The following is a 12,586-nucleotide window of genomic DNA, read 5'->3' on the forward strand; positions in this document are numbered from 1 at the left end:
TAGTATCATGTCATCTGCAAACAGAGACAGCTTTACTTCTTCTTTTCTGATTTGGATTCCTTTTATTTCTTTTTCTTCTCTTATTGCTGTTGCTAAAACTTCCAAAACTATGTTGAAAAATAGTGGTGAGAGAGGACAACCTTGTCTTGTTCCTGATCTTAGAGGAAATGGTTTCACTTTTTCACCCTTGAGAACTATGTTGGCTGTGGGTTTGTCATATATGGCCTTTACTATGTTGAGGTAAGTTCCCTCTCTGCCTACTTTCTGGAGGGTTTTGTTTTTTTATCATAAATGGGTGTTGAATTTTGTCAGAAGCTTTTTCTGCATCTACTGAGATGATCATATGGTTTTCTCCTTCATTTTGTTAATATGGTTTATCACATTGATTGATTTGCGTATATTGAAGAATCCTTGCATTCCTGGGATAAACCCCACTTGATCATGGTGTATGATCCTTTTAATGTGCTATTGGATTCTGTTTGCTAGTATTTTGTTGAGGATTTTTGCATCTATGTTCATCAATGTTATTGGCCTGTAATTTGTGTGTGTGTGTGTGTGTGACATCCTTGTCTGGTTTTGGTATCAGGGTGATGTTGGCCTCGTAGAATGAGTTTGGGAGTGTTCCTCCCTGTGCTGTATTTTGGAAGAGTTTGAGAAGGATAGGTGTTAGCTCTTCTGTAAATGTTTGATAGAATTTGCCTGTGGAGCCATCTGGTCCCGGGCTTTTGTTTGTTGGAAGATTTTTAATCACAGTCTCAATTTCAGTGCTTGTGATTGGTCTGTTTATATTTTCTATTTTTTCTTGGTTCAGTTTCGGAAGGTTGTGCTTTTCTAAGAATTTGTCCATTTCTTCCTGGTTGTCCATTTATTGGTATGTAGTTGCTTGTAGTAAATCTCTTGATCCTTTGTATTTCTGCAGTGTCAGTTGTTACTTCTCCTTTTTCATTTCTAATTCTATGGATTTGAGTGTTCTCCCCTTTTTTTCTTGATGAGTCTGGCTAATGGTTTATCAATTTTGTTTATCTTCTCAAAGAACCAGCTTTTAGTTTTATTGATCTTTGCGATTGTTTCCTTCATTTTTTTTTCCATTTATTTCTGATCTAATCTTTATGATTTCTTTCCTTCTGCTGACTTTGAGGTTTTTTTGTTCTTCTTTCTCTAATTGCTTTAGGTGTAAGTTAGGTTGTTTATTTGAGATGTTTCTTGTTTCTTGAGGTAGGATTGTATTGCTATACACTTCCCTCTTAGAACTGCTTTTGCTGCATCCCACAGGTTTTGGATCATCATGTTTTTTTTGTCATTTGTTTCTAGGTTTTTTTGATTTCCTCTTTGATTTCTTCAGTGATCTCTTGGTTATTTAGTCTCACTTAAGTTTTTAATCTGGGGAACTGTGTCCTTCTGTTCTAGAAATTATTCTCATATTATTTCATTATTTTTCTTCCCTTCCACTTTCTCAGATCATTCTTTATGGAATTCTTAGTATTCAGGTGTTCAACTTTCTGGACTGATTTTTTAAAAAAATATTTATTTATTTATTTATGTATTTTAGTTTTTGGCTGTGCTGGGTCTTCGTTTCTGTGCGAGAGCTTTCTCTAGTTGCTGCGAGCGGGGGCCACTCTTCATCGCGGTGCGCAGGCCTCTCACTGTCGCAGCCTCTCTTGTTGTGGAGCACAAGCTCCAGATGCGCAGGCTCAGTAGTTGTGGTGCATGGGCTTAGTTGCTCCGCGGCATGTGGGATCTTCCCAGACCAGGGCTCGAACCCATGTCCCCTGCATTGGCAGGCAGGTTCTCAACCACTGCGCCACCAGGGAAGCCCTGGATTGATTTTTAAATTGTGGTTTCTTTGACATTCTCCATTTTGGTATATTTGGTTCTACCCCTGGGAGATTTGCTCAACTCAACTTTTTAAAGAGAAACAGAAGGCAGGGTTGGCCAGCTGGCAAAGAGAAGAACCTAGTGGATACGGTTGCTTCACACACAGACATTAAAAGTCTCTTCCACCCTTATACTCAGATCTGTATTTTATAAGAAGATGCACATAGTATTTGGCACTTTCCAGTAGGATTTCGAAAGCCTTAGGGGAAAGCATGCCTTGAGGGGAAGGGTAAGTGCCTGAGTGATTTACTTGTCTTGTGACCATAAGTCAAAGAAAACTTCTACCAGTACTGTGCTAAATCCCAGAGGTTCCTGTTGGTCTCAGAAGAATTTGAGAGGCTGCAGGACTTGGTTCATTTTACTATGGGTTACACCCCTACTGATAAGAAAGACACAATTGGAGTAGTTGTGTCCCCAAATTCCTTTAATCTTTCATGTTCAGTGGGCCCCAAACTCCAACTTCTTGTTATCACACCTGTTCCCTGTACATTTGACTCTTTGTCTCCCACTCTATTTGATTTTTTTCTAGATTTAAAGTTTTTTGATTCTATAATGTTACTGTCTCTTAAAGTGCTGAAATATTATGATTTGAGTCCATAATTTTACATAGCCTCTTCCACTGTGTGCTAAGTACCCTGGGAGACTTAGGGACAGAAGACATGATCTTCACCTGCCAGCTTTATGAACAAAATAAAAGAATAAGGAAGGAGAGAGGCAGCATACAACACACAAAATTGTGCTCTAAATTTAACATGGCAAATATGTTTTTTCTTGCATGTCAGTGCAATGGGATCTTTAGAGGCTACTTTGAGTGTGTATTAAGAAATTCATATTGAATCATACCTAGTTCAAGGTCAAGGAGTAACACATTTGATTAGAGATATCAGCCTTTGGCATAGAATGGGGGAATAGCATGTTTTTCCTTTTGCATTTATCTACCATTCTCTAAATGCTTTAAGAATTTTTGGGAGAGAAAGGTGGGGGGAAGGGAGAGAGAGAGAGAAAGGGAAAAGGAAAGAGAAGGAGAAAGAGAAAGAGAGAGAGGGAGAGAGAGAGAGACCAGTGCAAAGCAGATCAGTCAAACATTGCCTTTGGTAGGTGGTAAGATTTTGCTGTGAGGACAAATGCATGAATGACATCCCAGGGGAGGAGAACCGGAAGAAAGAGCAAAGATGTATGACTGTTTTATGCCAAGGCTTCATCAGCGTAACCATTAGCATCCAGGACCCTGACCTCTGGTCGTCCAGGTCCGCCAGTCATTAGCTGTGAGTCCTAATGCAAATCATGGCTTCCTTCTCAGTCTGAACTGTCTCTCATAAATGAAAATTTTATTTCTGATCCAATATTGTGATTCATAAAATGAGGGAAAGATAGCATCATGCAATGTTGTGTTCGCCAGAGTTTTTTTGTGAAATTTTATGTTCATTAGATGTTCACGGTGTTATCTGAAAAAGCATACTGTGATCATGTTAATTTAGGAAGTACTGGCCAAGCAAAACTAAGCTGTATTATTTAGAACACTTTAGAGTCATTAATATGTCAATGGTATTATGAATTTTATGGGAGAAATATTATATGCAGAAATAACCAAGGTATTTGATCACAGAACTTTTTATATAGACCGGTAATGAGGGGGCTGGTGTTGATGTGTTGCAGATCCTGGTAATCATTTTCCTAACACCTGGCACTGGGCCGAACCCTGTGAAGAGCAACAAAAGGAGTAAATGTACAGATGAAACATGGATGGTGAGTCCTATAGACAGACTTTGAATCCCAGGGCTGCAACTGGGTGATCTTGGAAAAGTTGACTGACATTTTTGAGTCTCAATTTCCTTATTTATTTAGCAGTGACAATAAGATCTACTTTGTGTATTGTTGTTAGAATATATGGAGACAGAAAATAGATGACCTAAGTCATATAGTACCATATTCCTGGTACTAAGTAGGTGCTCAATAAATGTTAGGTCTTTCTTTTACTTCCTTCCTACCATGTAATTTTATACTTTAGTGAGGGAAAAATGGCAGTGGGGCTGATGGCAAATGGGATGTGGGACTGGTAAATATCAAGTTTTTTAATGTTTTGTGCAAAGCAATAATAAGGAAGGGGAGAAACTCTCCTTTTCACACCGAAACATTGATCTGAGGGGGTCAAAAGCAAAATTTCTGTACCACAGGGTGACCAGGTGTTTACACAGTTTTTGCCTGTAGAGGATCACAAATCCTGTATAAACATTTGGTTTCATCTTTTTGAAGTGGCAATAAGAAGAAAGTACAAGAAATCAGATTTTGGCTGTGGTTGCAGAAGAGCAGAGGTACCAGATCAGCCTGTCATGATGTCTTATCCTTTCTCACATCTGATTCCATCTGAATTTTCCTACCCATAACATCCTTCTTTAGAAAGAACTTCTAGACTTGTTGACAAACAAGCAAGAGAAAGTCCACCCAAGCTTGGTGCATCTGGGTCTGTACAAGCTCGTTCTGATCTTCATTTCTCTTGGTGCAGGCGTGGCCAGTACTACATAGAGTGGGCAGCTAACCCAATAGCAGCCAGTATCTAATAACTCGCAAGGAGGTTTGATATCAAGGGGTGATTGACGGTTACCAAATACCAATCAAACTGGCTTCGTTTGTAAACGGGGCTCACAGGAAAAGAAATTGGCCAGCCAAGGGAGAATAGAGTAGATAGGCAAACAGAAGACATGCTGTCATAAGGCTTTTGTGTGGGGGCATGTGTGTGGCTCCACTGAGTTCCTGTATTTTAAATAAAAGGAATATAAGTAGCATATGGAGTTCACTAATCCTTCTTCCTCAGTATTCCCAGCCTATTCTTTATAAAAGTCTTCCTCCCAGCCAAAAGTTAGGACAGAGCTTAAGTATCCCATTGCTCATTTTTCTTTAAAGCTTAGAGCTTGACTTCTGTTCTTTCAACCCCAAGGTGAGACGGGGTCCCTGAGTTGGTTACCCAGGAAGGTTTACTTCAAAGTGTCTGAGAGATGAAGATCAACACGAGTTTGTACAGATCCAGACGTGCCAAGCTTGGGTGGACTTCCTCTCGCTTGCTTGTCAACAGCTTTGATGCTGTGCCAGGTAAAGCTATCTGTAGCCATTAGCTACTTTGATGACATCAGACAAGTATTACCTGGCAACATCAGCCAGGTAACTCAGGTTAATCTTGGAGGATCCTCTGAAAAATGACTTTTTTCTGGTATGGTTTGGGGGCTTAATTAAAAATTGCTGGTCTAATATTTATCTTTCAAATGAGGTCAAGAATTATATCATAATCCTTTTCTTTTTGCAAAGCCACAGATCCTTCAAGCTAAGGACCAATGCCAGCAATTAATATTTTTTGCAGAGTTTTTGTTGGGGCCCTCCACATTTCAGTGGCTCTGGAACTAAGAGGAGTAGGCCCTGGCCTGGGAGTGATGAATCTCAGGTTTTAACCCGTGCTTTGCCTCTAACTCTCTCTGTCACTTGGAGCAAATGCTTTCTCATCTCTCAGCCTTCATTTCCTAAATTGAATAGTATTTAGATATTGGAGCTAAAAGTCTTCTCTAGAAAGCAGGATGTTCAACTGTCTTCTCTTTGCAAGTGAGAAAACTGAGGGTTTGTGCAGCGAGCTCTTGCTGGGATCCTCGGGGGTGCTCACCAGCACATTTTTGCCACTCAGCATTCAGTTCCCATTCTTCCAGAAATAGCACTCTGGTTTCCTTTGGAGAAGCCCCCACTCCCCTCAGTCTCTATCCATTCAAAAGGGGCACTAGCTCTGGGGGCAAAGGGTTCCACAGACTTAGTGATTTGTTGAGGGGTAGGTCACAACTCAAGTCAGGTTAATCAGACACAATGGAACTCAATTAGAAACCTTTTCATTGGGAATTGTTGGAAAAACGAGATGTGTATTTTCTATGGGGATGATTGAGAGTAAAGATGAAGTGAATGAAAACCATGCTTCAATCATGGGAGGAAGCTCTGCTTCAAAACGGAGCCAAAGAACAAGTGAGAGAACATGGTCTGGGAGGAAAACTGAGTCCTGTTGATAAAACTTGAGTCCCTGGACCTGCCATGTCCTAAGCTAGATGGTGGAGCCAAACAACCCTCATTTGAGTCACAACTCTGCCACTAACAAGCTATGTGACATCCTCGGTCAAGTCACTAGGTCTGTGTCTCAATCACCTCATCTGTAAAATGAAGCTAATGAATGGAAACCTACCTCCTGAGATTGCTGTGAGAAATGAATGATTCCGTGTGTGTGTGTTTAGAGTAGGGCTTGCCATATAGTGAGTGCTACTTGACTGTTTATTAACAGTATTATTACTGCTCTTGATATAACTGGACTTTTTAGTTATATGTGCCAGTAAATCCCATTCTTTTTTGAGCCAGGATGTTCTCAGACAAAATTGATTAGTCATCAGGTTAGCAGCGGATCTTAAAACCAGGTCTTCTGGCCCCCAGTCCAGACAGATTATTTCCCTGTCACTGCAACCATGTCATAAGTTACAAGGCATAAAATTAGGCTATTGTATTAGACAGAGGATCAGTCTCTACACTCTTTGAGTTTATTGAATTACATGTCAATTAATATTAAATACTGGGTATTCAGTTCCAGGGATTATTGATTTTGATTTTGTTAAGTGTAATAATATTATTGTGTTTCACAGGGAAATGGTCTTTTTTTAGATACACACTCAAGTACATAAAAGCCAATGTTGTAATATCTATAATTTATTTATTTATTTATTTATTTATTTATTTATTTATTTATTTATTTATTTTGTGGTACGCGGGCCTATTTATTTATTTATTTATTTATTTATTTATTTATTTATTTATTTATTTATTTATTTATTTATTTATTTATTTATTTATTTATTTATTTATTTATTTATTTATTTATTTATTTATTTATTTATTTATTTATTTATTTATTTATTTATTTATTTATTTATTTATTTATTTATTTATTTATTTATTTATTTATTTATTTATTTATTTATTTATTTATTTATTTATTTATTTATTTATTTATTTATTTATTTATTTATTTATTTATTTATTTATTTATTTATTTATTTATTTATTTATTTATTTATTTATTTATTTATTTATTTTGTGGTACGCGGGCCTCACACCGTTGCGGCCTCTCCCGTTGCGGAGCACAGGCTCCGGACGCGCAGGCCCAGCGGCCATGGCTCACGGGCCCAGCCGCTCCGCGGCATGTGGGATCCTCCCAAACCGGGGCGCGAACCCGGCTCCCCTGCATCGGCAGGCGGACGCGCAACCACTGCGCCACCAGGGAAGCCCTATAATTTATTTTTAAATAATTTAGCAAAAGCCAGAAAACAAGATGAAACAAATAAGACAAAATGCTAGCAACTGTTATCCAACTGAGTGATGGATAACTTGGGGTTCATTATAAAATTCTCTCAACTTTTCTGTAAGTTTGAAAAAATTTATAATATAAATTCTGATTACAACTGCTGGCTAAATTATATGTTTTCTATACTTCAATGTAGGAAGCATAAGGTCAAGGTTTTCCTTATTTATTGTTGTATCCCAGTAGCTGTACTGTAGTACATGCTCAATAAATATATAATGAAAGATGAACAGGTTAGGCCTTGTCAGTGGAGAAGGAGGACCCTTAGGCCAGGTGTAACTAAGCTGTGGGTGCTCTGCTGTATCCTCTCATCACCAGTCATCCTTTGCATCTCGATAGTTTCTGACTGCAAGCATCTGGGACTCCCTTCCTAAAGACTGTCCTCTGGGCACTAAGCATTTGCATGGGACTGGATAGAAGAGCTGGGAAGTTGACAGCTTTCAAGTGTAACCCTGAACGGATGATTAGCAGAAGCTGGAAGATAAATATTTTAGTTTCCTTGCCTCTCAAGTGGAACCACTCTGAGGCTTCTTCCACATTCTCTCCCAAAGGTCGCCAGTGTAATTCAGCCCCACCTGCCCATAGCAGTGACCTGCTCATTAACACACCCCTTATTGGATTACTTCCTTCTCCTTCTTTCATCTGCACTGTCTACCATTGCTTCTTGGGATCACTTCTGAAATTAACTACAGTGACCCTTGAACGACACAGGTTTGAACTGAGTGGGTCCACCTAAAGGCATATTGTTTTCAATAGTAAATATACTATAAGATCTGCAGTTGGTTGAACCTGCAGATATGGAGCCATGGGTATGGAGGAACCTGCAGAGACAAGGAACTGTGAGTATGTAGGGCCAACTTTTAAATTATATGCAGATTTTGGACTGTGAAGAAAGCCGGTGCCCCAGCTCCACGTTATTTAAGGGTCAACTATATTTGCCATAAAAATCCTTGTCTAAGATTCAACTACTAGGAGAAAAAAGAATGAGCCTAAACAAAGGCTTAAACACGGAGGGTAGGGAATGGACGGGAGAACTTTCTGGATAGATTGAACAGAAATTGGTCTCCCATTGGTGTGGGATTGTTAAGAGGCAGAGATTTCTCCCTGGGGACATCCCATGGTCTGTGCACGTTGGACCAGGTCACCTGGTTACCTGGACATTGGACGTTTGGGAAAACCCCTGTGCTCATTACCAGCTTCACTATTTCTAGAAATAAATTACTCAGCTATTCCACTCTCAATCCCTTTTTCTGCTTTCTCCATGGAGATATTTCCTGATGCTGGTTTTTGAATCACCAGCCAAATATTCTTTTCCTCTCTGCGTGGTGACTTTGCAATACAGTAAAGACATATGCTCTTCACTGAGATCCAAGCCTAAATTCCATCCTGGCTTCTTCAAATGCCCTTGGATGAAAATAGACATTCCTTTCTCCTGCAATCTTTGTGTATTCTTATTCATTAGACATGCTGTGTTAAATCCATTAATAGAGCAGTTATGCCTATGAAGCTCCTAAATTGTAACCAATTCAAAATAAAGCCCTCATATCTTCTCCCCCTTGCGTCACATATGGGGATATATGCATATGTATAGCTGATTCACTTTGTTATACAGCAGAAACTAACACACCATTGTAAAGCAATTACACTCCAATAAAGATGTTAAAAATAAAAAGATAAAGCCCTCATAAAATGAAACACAAAGAGGAGGAAAAAATAAAGTTGCCTTAGCTACTGATTGTCTGTGGGGTATAATATAATCTGCTCAGTGTGACAATCAAGGACCTCAAAGACTCAAGCTCCAAAAGCAGTGGGAAGGGTCAAACAGATCTAAATTTGATTACTGACTCTGCTTCACCACCCTCCTGTGTGGTTTTGATTCTATGCCCTGTGTTTTATTATTTCTCCAAACAAACAACAACACACACAATCCACAGTGACATTTCAATTCTTTTTTTCCCAGGCAAATGGGGAACTTATTTCTCATAAGAGAACCATTTTCAAAGAGTGGATGAATCAAATGATACATTCTTATCTTACTTCATGTTTCCAAATACTCCCCCTGAGTTGTTACAAATCTAGTCATCCAGGTGTGAAGATTCAGTCATTCTCAACTTCTCTTGCTTAAACTTTTCGCAAAGGTCTCCTTAAATACTGTTGGTGCTATCTCCACAACGGTCCCTCAGACCTTTACTTTCTCTTATACTCCCACTTTCCCTGTCTATGAAGAGATGCCTTTTCCTACTGGTTGTATGATTTCAAAGGTTCTCCAACTGGTTTCTCTGACTCCAATGTCCCTGCCCCCCTCACCAGCTGTCGCCGCTCTGATTTTTTTCACCCTGCTGCCATGGGATTGCCCTACATATGGACCTTATATCAGAATCTGGTTCTCAAATATTCATTTGTCCGTCCACTGAATTATACTTTGTCTCTAGCTAACTACATCCTGCTTTATTTCTCTGTTCAGTACCTTGAGTCCTATATTTTATCCTCACAAGTCCTGGAATGTTCCTTTAATTTTCCTACCACTGTGCCTTGGCTGTTCCCTCCCCTGGATGCCCTTCTCAGATATGCATTTCTCAAAGTCTTCTGTATCCTTAAGGTGTAGCTCAAATTTTACTCCATCCCCAAATAGTCGGAAATTTTTCTTTAGTCACAAGACTACAGTGCATAGTTTCTCTGTAATAAAATTTACTATCTTGATTTGAAAGTATTTCTTTTTTTCTGCTTTCTTCATTTTCTGGTGAGATTTTAGAAGGCAGCTACTGTTTTATTCATTTCAAAAATGGGGCTTCCCTGGTGGCGCAGTGGTTGCGCGTCCGCCTGCCGATGCAGGGGAACTGGGTTCGCGCCCCGGTCTGGGAGGATCCCACATGCCGCGGAGCGGCTGGGCCTGTGAGCCATGGCCGCTGAGCCTGCACGTCTCTGAGCCTGCACGTCCGGAGCCTGTGCTCCGCGAGGGGAGAGGCCGCGGCAGAGGGAGGCCCGCATACCACAAAAAAAAAAAAAAAAAAAAAAAAAAATCACCCCTTGGTCCTTGGAACTGTGCTGTGTACACAGTAGGGGCTCAATCAACGTAATCCCCAAGAACAATTATGGGGGAATGTGGAGTTTGGCTCTTAGAAATATAAATGACAATTAAGTAATACTGACACTTCTGTATTCAATCTCTTCTTTGAGAACCAACCATTATGTTTTGATAGGAAAAACCGAACTTCCAAGCATCTACTGTGGAAGGCTGGTAGGACTCTCAATGATCCCTACTTCCTGGTATTCATGTACTTGGGTAATCCTTTCTGAGTGTGGCTGGATTTCAGGACTCACTTCTGATGAATAAAATATGGCAGAAGTGATGTGATGACACTTCCATGACTAGGTTACCAAGAGGCTATGATTGCCAGTGGGTCTCTCCCTTTTGCTGGCACTCTCTTTTGTCCTCTTGCTTACTCGCTGCCATGTTGTACCATGTTCTCTGGAGAGACCCACGTGGCAAGGAACCAAGGGAGGGCTCTAACAGCTTGCAAGAAACTGAAGCCTCAGTCCAACAACCTCTGAGAAGCTGAACCCTGCCAACAACCATGTGAGTGAGCGCAGAAGCAAATCTTTCCCAGTTGAGCCTTGGGATGATTGCAGCCTTGTGAGAGATCCAGAGCCAGAGGACCCAGCTAATCTGTCCCAGATTCTTGGCTTACAGACTGAAGTAATAAATACTATTGCTTTAAGCCGTTATGTTTATCAGTAAGTATTTATGCAGCAATAAACAACCAAGACATCTATCTTTGAAAATTCTGACCACCATCTTCAGGCTATCAGGATGTACTTTCTTATTGATAGATTGCCAGTGGCATCGATTTACATTGTCTTTCTAGCCCCTCTAAGTCTTTCAGGGCTTTGTATAAAAATCCTTAGCTCCTAAACAGGGCTTATGCAATTATCTGCATAGAGCTAGGACAGAACTATATAAAGCTAGGACTTTAACGGATAAGAACTTAAAATAAAAAATAGTGAAAAAAATGTCAGTTATGGATTGCCTACTGGTTCATGCATTTATGTGGTGTTAACTATTTTTTTTTCAATTCTACAAATAAGGAAAACGAGAATCAAGTTAAGACATGTACTCAAGGTTATCATATAGCAAGTACTGAAGTCAGATATCAAGCCCAGATGTACGTATTGTCAAAACCAAGCTCTTTACCCTAAACCAAAGTTCTCAACTGTACCTGTTCATTGTAATCACCTGAGGAACATTAAATAAACTTTGAGAGATTCTGATTAATTCTTCCGGGAAACAGCCTGGGCATTGGGATTTTTTAAAAGCTTTCCAGATGATTCTAATATGTATTCAAATTTGGGAACCACTAGACTATACATAGACCCTCCCAAACTGCATTCTTTCCCAGTGGAATTTAAATTAACCACACTCTGTGTTTGCTCCCAATTCCTGAATTTGAAATTAATCCACTTGTATCCTTGTGGAAAAGGACAAAAATTCATCAAGACAAAAAGCATTTGTTGAATACAAGCTGTGGGGAGAAATGTTCTAGGTGAAGAGGAAATAGAGAGGAGAGAAGTTCTGACCTTGAGTTACACTGACTTTGAATAAAGGAGATTTTATTACATACCAGGAAGCTGATCAGCAGTTCTCCCCACATCTTATATGGCTACACTATTTACTCGGATTTCACTTGTCCTTGAATAATGGTCATTTCCCTTGAATGATAGTAATTAGAGTTGGAAGCAAACCTAGAATTCCATTATTTTTTATACAAAGAAACTGAATCTTAGGGGAAGTGATTTGCTAAAGGCCACACAGAGAATTAGTGGCAGAACTGAGTTTAGTCTAAATATTTATACTCTTTGCTCAGATGTCTCCTTATCAGAGAATCCTGCCCTGATCACTATGTATAAAATAGCAGCCATCCCCCAGCATTCTCTATTCCATTTACTCTACTTTTTCCACAGCTTTTATCATATATTTTATTCAATTATTTATTTCTGTCTCTTCCCCTTACCTCACTAGAATGAAAGCTGCACAAGGGCGGGATCTTTATCTAGTTTATTTGCAGCTGTATCCTTAATGCCTGGTGGCCTGAAGGAGGCTCTCAGTAAGCATTAGCTAATTAATGCAGAATAACTAGTCAAGTATTCAAAGATGAACCATCCTGAGAGTTAATAAACTCAGCATCAAAAAATACAATAAAGTAGGGCTTCCCTGGTGGCGCAGTGGTTGAGAATCCGCCTGCCGATGCAGGGGACACGGGTTCATGCCCCGGTCCGGGAAGATCCCACATGCTGTGGAGCAGCTGGGCCCGTGAGCCACGGCCGCTGGGCCTGCACGTCCGT

The sequence above is a fragment of the Physeter macrocephalus genome, chromosome 15 (genome assembly GCF_002837175.3).
Source record: "Physeter macrocephalus isolate SW-GA chromosome 15, ASM283717v5, whole genome shotgun sequence".
Classification (NCBI taxonomy): Eukaryota; Metazoa; Chordata; class Mammalia; order Artiodactyla; family Physeteridae; genus Physeter; species Physeter macrocephalus.